Consider the following 9,558-nt stretch of genomic DNA (forward strand, 5'->3'; position numbering starts at 1 on the left):
TGGACGTTGGTTTATAAAAAGGAATTGGGGTTCTGTCTCTGGCCATAAGGTTCTTTTCACTATAACCCATCAAGTACGTGTGAGAAGAGAAAGAAAGGCAAAGAGATAGATTGGGAAACGGTGGTTGAAGAGCACACAAGATTATAAATTGAAGAACGCATATTCACAGGATCTCTCATGGATCAAGGTTAGTGCTCTATTATGATTTATCGTGTGAGAATTATAAATCTTAAAGATCCTTAATTAGTTTTACACACCTAACTCACCAACATGCTTAAATTTTAATATTGCTTTCCATTTCCATTAATCATATCCTAGACTGTTAAAATTGCTCGATCTAAACGTTTAACCTGACCCACCTGCTTAATGGTTGGCCCGACCCACTAGAAGTTGTTAACCCACTTAAATTTAAATTTGAAAAATTAAAAGATCTCAACCACTGAGTGGACCCATTATGAAATTTGAATTTATTTTCCTAATCCAGCCCAAATACAAGATGAGTTGGGTTGGCCCATGTACTATGACAAATTTAGCAACTCTAAGTACGTGTGGAGGGAAAAACTCAAATTTAAAGGTAAAGATAGCTTCCCTCATTTTAATTTTTTTTTTTTCAATTTCTCAGGTTGTACGTTGATCGAGTCACTTTTCTTAATCCTCGAAAGTCCTTTTGAACATATAAATTTAAACTTTTGACATATATTATTAAAAAAAAAAATTAAGCGAAAGCGTCAATCTTTTTTTCATATAATAAAAGGCATCTGAAAGAGAAAAAGAAGAAAAAAAATCAGAAATCTGGTCTAGTGATAGGAAATATAAATATTTTATAAAATTGATAATAATAATAATAATAAACAAAAGTTTATTCAAATTGAATAAAGAATCAACTAAATACTCTACTTGCTTCGCCATATGGTTATAAACTATTTGTTGTAAATTGTTTTTATTTTCATTAATCAAACATAAGATGAAATGCTTTTATATTTTCACATTAATTTTGGGGTTGATTACCAAAAGCCACCTTACATAAAGATCATGGACTCACTAAATAAATAATTTAATGATCTAAATGGTTGGAATAAATAAATATTCTTCTAGATCTAGTTCAGAATGGGTTGAATATTCTTCTAAACCCTCAAATTTTGACTTTTCATAAGGTGTAAGCATGGTACGGTAAAGGGATTGGGGCAGATCTAACTCACCATCTTCATCCTTAAAAAAGACGGGCAGGTTTAATATTCATTATCAGACTCACTATAGTTTACATATACAAATATACTCATTTATATAGAAAAATATTAATTATATTTTAATACGAATATGAGGAATATATTTATAAAAAATAATATCATGAATAATTAATTTTATTAATTGTAAAATCTGATCATATGACAGTGTGTTAATGTCAAAAATATAATGCAAATGTTATATAAACTTTCACGAAATTTATGTAAGGAATATCTTACGTGTTTATTGATATGATTTTTATTTGTTTATTCTCTTAAAGTTGGAAAATTGAGAACAATAGATTAAAATAGGATAACATTAAATCATTATTTTATTTATTGAAGAATGAATCAACTTAAAAAGAATAAGAAAATGGAAAAGTGAGGCAGGGTGGGGATTGAGCTACCCATTCTCAACCCATACTTTTAAACTTTCTATAGGAGAAAATTCAAACCTAAACCTATCTGAAAGATATTTTTTTTTTTATCAAACTCGGGATTGATATTTTGGAAGTATAAACGTTGAAATTTCTTTTTTCTTTTTTTGGTATACTTTAGAAGTAAAATAAAGAGTGATATTTTTTCACATTTATTTGGAGAAATAAAACGTGGAAAAACTATATGAAAAAATAAGAAAGAGAAAAAAAATGTAAAAGAAATATTAAAGGAAGGTATGATAAGATTGGAATAAACTTACTATTTACTTATTCATTATATTTCCTTCTCCCATTCCTTTGCATTCATTATACTTATTCATTATATTTTCTCTCTCGTTAACGTCTTGAATATTTATTTAATAAATTTAATAATAGCAACCTATATAACACTGTAACAAATTTAATAGCAAACGACAAAACAGGGAGAAAATAAATAATTAATGAGATCTTTTTCCATAGAAAGACACCACCTTTATCCTCTTTCCTCAATTTAATAAAATTGTTTATCTAAAATGTGAATTTAAATATTTTTAATCGAACTTATATTAATTAATTTATTGAGTACTCTTGCTATATTTTTTAATTGAGATTTCATAGTTGATTTTTTCTTTAATTAATTGACTTAAATATCATATTTTGTTTTATAATCTAATTACTTTATAATTTAATTTATTTGTTTATTTATATTAAGATATTTAAAGTTTCATGAGACTAATTTAATGATATCGTGGTCCATTGCTATCTAACACATTTTCAAAGATTTCAAAGAAAACAATAAAATTATCTATTATTTTACTGTAATCATCATTATAGCTAAAATAAATTTAACTTATAAAATCGTAATATTTTTAATCCAAATCTCATGCTTTATGATGACATAATAAAATTGGTAGGATCGATGAACAAAATTATAAAATTATGTGGATCACTATTCTTTCTAAAGTGTCCGACTCCACCATTATTTATATCAAATATAAATATAGTTAAAAATTAATACAATTTATATAAATATTTTCAATGACACCTTTCACTTTTTCTTTTACTAAATAAATTTTCAATTGAAATAAAATTTAATTAACATATATATAAAACATACTTTTATAAAATCCATATTATGATTTTCATGATCTTATAAGTCCTTCAAAATCTTAATTATAATTTCCATTATATGTTATTTTAAATCACAAAATCTCACAATTTTTTTTATGCGTGAAGACAAATAAATCTAATAACGAGACAAAATAACATTTCTCAAATAATGACAAAATTAAAGAAAAAAATTCAATTAAAAAGTAAAAAAAAAGCCCAATTAACAATAAATAAATAAAATCGCAGTTAAAAATATCTAGGAGAAAAATTTGACTATTAAATCTTTCTAGAAGAATAGAGAGCTAACATCAAAAAGAGGTAACCACTATCATTTCTATCAAAGACAGTTTAACTTTTTCTACTTTTAACACAATAAAGATATTATGCTGCTCCTAGCTAAGCATGTTTGAAACATAATAAGCCGGAGCGCAATTTATTTAACATAACTTACTCGGTAATCAAATATGCATACAAGGGAAAGTGAGAAAGCCCCAAAAAAGGAATTAAGATCGATTCGATGAATTTTGAATAATTGTGTAAGAAATTTTGTTAGCATCAAAGTAACTGCTGCAGGTGACCAAGCTTCGGAGTGACATAACACGAAGTTGCACACCTGAAATAAAATATAGATCTACATCGATCTGGTTTACAAACAATTAAAGATCACCAAAAACAAAAGATAGAAAAATGATGAAAGAAAAAACATAGATATTTTCGCATTTGCACCTCTGAAAAAAACCATCTTAGATGCGCTCCTCCTCCGAGGAACATCGCAAATGGATTCTCGCCGAAGCCACCGGATTATTATCATCTGAACTTTGCAAAATAAAGAGTGGTGACCATTTTATTCCATACCCAAAAGGAGACACTAAATTATCAGTACCCAGAGGGAACTAATAAATTGGGAACAACATGCTGATGATGACCATCACTCTTCACTGATCCAGACGCTGAAATCAACCATGAGTGTTGAAAGCTTCCCAGAGCATATTCTGGGGGGTAGGGTGAGTCCTGGCCTGAAGGGCAGCGGTTCTGAGTGTCTTGAGAGTCCGAATATTGGCCTCAATAAATGTCAAACTTCTGTAAGGCAAATTGTGCTTCTTGCACAGGTCTATGACCAATGGCGAAACTTTCCTCAATTGGGCCCTTGGAAGCCTTGGGAACAAATGGTGCTCAAGTTGGAACTGCAACCCACCAAAGAACCAGTCCATCCAGCTTGAGCAAGAAATGTCCAATGTCCCACTTGCTTGCTTTTGAAACCAGTCGTTTCCATTTGGTGGCCCTTCATACACATCAGCAGCAAAATGGTTCAAACAAAATTGAAGGTGTTGGACGGAGCAAGCGGCAAAACTGGTCATCACAAACATCACCCTCTCTCCCCAATTCGGGAGGCAAGAAATCAGGAGAGGGAACCAAGTCCAAAACACAAGGATCCCCATAATGTTGAAGGCTCTGTCTGGGACTTTGCGCCTAGAAAACAACAACAATAAAGTCTGCAAATACAAATTCACCCTAGCAACGCACAGGATTGGGTAAAATGTCAGGTGCTGGTAACTGATAAGAAACCGGGATAATGAATCAAACTCCAACTTCCTCCCATAGAAACAGGACTTGATTGAATTGAAAAAACGAGTAGACACGGCAAACACCGGAATGTGTTGCAGATCGGGATCGTGGTCAAGGCTGTTGCAGGAAATGTGGTGGGCATTGTGAGTCCACTTCCACCATGCAATGCTTATCCCAGTCATGCAATTCCCACAAAGGATCTGTGCTAATTTGTTGTAACCAGGAGTGGTCATGACCTCGTAGTGCCCAGAATCATGACCCACATAGGTGCTTTGCATCCAAAGCAAACCCAGCAATAGGGCAGAAGCGAAATGAGCCCACACACTGGTACACACCACGGTGCCATAAACAACAATGGCAAGCATGATACTAACAGAGGCAAGTGTGAACAGAGTGACATGTTCTTTCTTTTCAAAAAGACCCATTTTGGCAAACTCCGACACAAGCTTCCTGTAATCCTTGGACACCTCGGAGACCTTGAAATCTCTGAGGTGGTACCCAGTGAAGAAGGGATCAAGATATTTCCATGCAGTGCCGGGATGGTAGGCTATGAATGCATCAGTCACATCTTGGCCTGCAAGGTTCAACAGGGGAACCTCACCACCAGGGTGCTCCTTCGCCCAATTTGACACATTGTACACCTTTCCCTGAATGGAAATCCACAAATCCCCTGGCTTGTTATGCTCCTTCAACTCCTCCGATGTGATGTACTTTTTGTTCTCACCCTCCATTGTTTTGTTTCCAGAACAACACAACCACAAACACAAAAATGTGATGATCTCGCAATGCAAGCAAATTCCCAAATCAAACAATCCCTCACCCTTAACGTTATGATGGGGTTGTTCAGAGAGACAACCCCATGTTCACTCAGGGATCGTGATTCTTGATCTCCCTCTCTGTGCCTTTATTTCTTTTTTCATGATAAACCAGTAATGCACTCAACTTTATATAATAATTATAGAAGAGGAGAGAGAAAGTTTAGCAGGATAAATAGTAAATGGTTAGAAAAAACATGTGAAGAATAATAAAATTACATGGAGGATTTAAAAATCTTGTGCCATTACAGGAGATGCTCTAGGGTAAAGGAGACTATAAGCTGTTTGTGAAAGAGCACCACACAAACAAAACAAAAGGTTTGGTCCAGGGTTGTCCAAGTCAGAAACCAAACAAAACAGTTACAATTATGTACTCCTCTGGCTATTGGGTGGCTCTAACAAACTTTCTTTTAACCGTGATTCGTATTTTTGGATCACTGTTTGTGTGGCTCACTGGATTTTTTGGGTAGGACACATGGTAATAACACTAGACCACGTCGTAGAGTATTTCCAATGATAAAGTCCAACCGAAGATATTTTCGGAAACAGAACGGAAATTGCCCATGATTCAAGTCGTGGGAAGAGAATGAGTCATAACAGCGGTCTTTGCAATTTGATTTTGATATTATTATTTTCTAAATTCAATTCCATTTTTTAATTTTATTCTCTAAATTTCTCTAATGTTTATTCTCTTAATTTAAGTTGTTAATTATAAAAAAATGTATCGTGTTAATTTTGTTCCGTCACTCTCCTAATTTAAAGAAACTTTCTTAAATGACAAGATATTGATTATGATTTTTTCCGACTTTTTATTTCCAAATCTTAACTATGAAAACATGTATAACTGTCTTCAAATTGTCTTTACTTAGCTACTTTGTTATTATTCTTTTTTAAACACAATTGGAAAGTTGTTACGGTGGATCAAATCTCTAGCCTCCGTTTCTGTCATTGTTAATCATTTTTATCGTACTCTCACGTCAATGTTAAACGCGGAATCTTCTTTTCTGAATCGATAAAAGGACGAAGACGGTGAAAGTGTAGGGAGAACTTAGTCAATAGAAAACTTAAAGACAAAGTAAATGAAAAAAAAGTGGATGTCCAAAACTAAAACCCAAACTAAATTTGGAAAATTAAATTGAATTAGGAAAGGTTAGAAGAATAAATTAAGTTTAGAAGATTAAAATTTTAATTTTGCCAAGTTTAAATTATGGAAAATATACGTTTTTTAAATTGAATGAAGTTATACGGAATGTTTTTAAATGCAATAACCTAATTTTCCATAGTGTATACAGCGTTTTTAAATAAAACAAATTTGTGCTGACTGTAACATTAATTAGTCAAATCCTCGCCTCACGTGAAGGACATTTTCTTAACTAATTTGTCAATCAAAGTGTACGCTTTCTCTCTCTCTTTGGAATTACTGTATTTTTTAATTTTTTAATACAAATGAAAAAATAATAATAAATATATGATTTATTAAAATAATTTCATTATCTCACGAGTATATTATTTTTAACTTTTATAAATAAAATAGTGTGATAACTTGCTTAAGAAAAATTTTAAAATAAGATATCATATTAAGTGATTTAAAGCCCTTTACTCGTACACATTTTCATTTTAAATGTGAAAAAGAGACGTTGTAATAATCTCCATTAAATGTTCATTTATTATACCAAACTGCAATTGCTGAATTCATTTGGAATCTTTTGTTTGGTGTGATGTAATATAAATTTTTTAAATTTTTGTAAAGTTTATCATGTTTAGATATAAATAATAACTATAATAATAATCATTATCATAATAAAAATAATAATATAACACAAATAAAAATTGATAAAATCAAATAAGTAAAACAATTTTTATCATAACAATAAGAATATAAGATAAATGGTAAATGAAGAAAGATTAGAAAGAGTATGGATTAAAACATATAGAACAATCAATGAAGGAAGATTAAAAAGAGTCAGTATTAAGATATGTAGAACATTGTCCTTAGGGAGGAAATGCTTCCATTGGCACTCCATAGATTGGAGAATCGTGTGGATATAATGTATTATAAAATAAAGTTAATAGTAGAGAGAAAAAAGAGGATGGAGAACAATTTTGTTGTATGTCTTATTACTAATAGGAGAAGTTTTCTATGTATAGATACAACGTGGAGCCAACCCATGAATGATACAAATCAAATAGATAATACATATATTTAAACCTTATAAAAAATAATTAAATCATATGGTAATTATGGTAAGTCAATCAATGATATCGATCATATGAGTAACTTTATCTAATCAATGAATAACCATTAATTCATAACACTCACCCCATGGGGGTGTCTATTGATAAGAGAATGAATGTGTCTCGTTAAAACCTTACTCGAAAAAACCCTTTGCGATAACCAAAACCTAGTGAAGGAAAAATAGTACAACATTTTTTATTCTTTAATACAATATTGTTCATCACATATTCTATTTCTCCCCCTCATATAAACTCATATCATTAAGATGACAAAGTCCAAACTTTTGAATCATTTGCTTAAAAGTTCTCCTTGGAGATTTATTTTCGCATGAATGAATCTTTTGGATATCTATATCATCCTTTCAATTGAACAATGCATTATTGTTTTCATATACATATTCGTAGTACCCTTAAGGTAGCGAAGTATATATTTTACTTCAATCCAATGTATTCTTGTAGGTAAAGAACTATATCTTGCTTAACAAATTTACAGCAAATGCAATATTAGTTCGAGTTTAATTAACAAGATACATTAATGTTCCTATAACACTAAAATATGGTACTTATGAAACAAAAATATCTTCATTATTTTATTGAGGTCTAAGAAGAACAATGAATGTTGCCTCATCAATTCAAAAGCTATGTGTGTATATTTCTTGTATGCAAAAGCTATTTTAGGTTTCACAATGGATCTTGCCTCATCAATTCAATTCAAAGAACAATGAATGTTGGCTTCATCAAATCAGGGGGAGATTGTTACCACAAGTGACCTTGGTGCATGGATTTGATGAAGCAAGTGTATGTGATCATGTGAGATTGATGAATACTTAATGAAGATTTGTTGATGATCAAGCTTGTGATCTGTTTCATCTAGAGTTATCATGAAGATCTCAAAGCTTGAAGATTGTATTGTATTCATAGACTATATGACATGAGATAGATGTCTTTTGTCTTGTGTTTGTCCTTTTCAATCTATTAAAAAAGTTTTTAATAGGTTAAAAGGCTTGTTGCATATAGTTCTGGAATGAATGTATTCAATCAATTGAATTGTTATTCAATCGATTGATTTCAGTTTAGTCAAGTGAAATCAACATATTGTATGGACAAATCAACATGTTGAATTCACTTATGACCAAGCTATATGAGTTGGTTTTTCAAAGAATGGAGATAGACTTGAGATTTCTGAGCGTAAAAATAGTGATACGAATTTGGAAAAACTCTTTCTTTCTTTCTCTCTCTCTCTCTCTCTCTCTCTCTCTCTTTTCATTACACAATATGCAACTGGTGATTAAAGATCTTTTGAATCTTGGAGCACTTTTGCTTGTGTTGAAGCTAGGAAAAAATGTGTTTTGGTTGGCTAGGGAGAGCCACCACTCAGATTTGGTTGTTCTTGTGCTTTTGTATGGTTCCTAGTGTGATTTCAGGTCTGTAAGTAGGATCTTATAGTGTAGGGGTTAAGATTCTTGTAGGATTCAAGAATCTTGGTGTTTTGCTTTATTCAAAAGTGTAATCTTTGAGTGATTTTGTAAAACTTTTGATATAGTGTATGATCAAGCTCAGGTTGTCTTAATAAATTGGATGTAGCTCAATTGTTGAGTGAAGTAGTATAAAAATCAGTGTATGATCTTCTCTCTCTTATCTTGTTCTTCATTGAAATCTCAAGAAAACTAATTAAATCAATCTTTGTATGACGTGTTGTGTTTTTACATTATTTGATAATATAACTAAGCTGGATATATCAATTGGAAACAATCTTGTATGTTAATGCATGTTGTTTTTGCGTTTCTACATAATGTTCCAGAATATTAGTTGATGGATTTTACATTTTAATCTATTGAATCATATTACATGAAGAAATTAATTTGTTGTTTCTGTTTTTAATCGATCGACAATGTATAGTTCAACAGTAATTGCCTTCTGATTTTGTGGGTGGTATGGTTCAATCAAAAAGTGTTTTAAGAAATTAAAAGTAATCAAAGTTTTCAATAAGTCAATTCAACCCCTTCCCCCTTCTTGACTAATTACCCATTTCATGACTTACAAATATCACTTAGGCGTTAACATGAGAGAAGGAGAACCAATTATTATATTTGGAATGGTATCACTCTAACATTGTGAAATCCCTTAAGCAAGAAAATCTTTCTTAGTTTTAGGAAGCAAGGTTTTTCATCTGAGATGTCCTTTCTCAAGAAA

General features: G+C 31.2%; 1 pseudogene across 1 annotated transcript; it reads right to left on the minus strand.

The window, feature by feature from the left end:
* Positions 1-3,252: 3,252 nt before the first annotated feature.
* On the minus strand, positions 3,253-5,286 carry LOC114178923 (delta(8)-fatty-acid desaturase 2 pseudogene; annotated as a pseudogene). The gene is made up of 2 exons (XR_014994050.1): positions 3,476-5,286; positions 3,253-3,362 (listed from the first exon to the last, which is right to left on the minus strand). The product of XR_014994050.1 is annotated as a delta(8)-fatty-acid desaturase 2 pseudogene (transcript).
* Positions 5,287-9,558: the final 4,272 nt, after the last annotated feature.

The sequence above is a fragment of the Vigna unguiculata genome, chromosome 3 (assembly GCF_037176805.1).
Source record: "Vigna unguiculata cultivar grain cowpea cultivar isolate G323 ecotype 2 chromosome 3, ASM3717680v1, whole genome shotgun sequence".
NCBI lineage: Eukaryota > Viridiplantae > Streptophyta > Magnoliopsida > Fabales > Fabaceae > Vigna > Vigna unguiculata.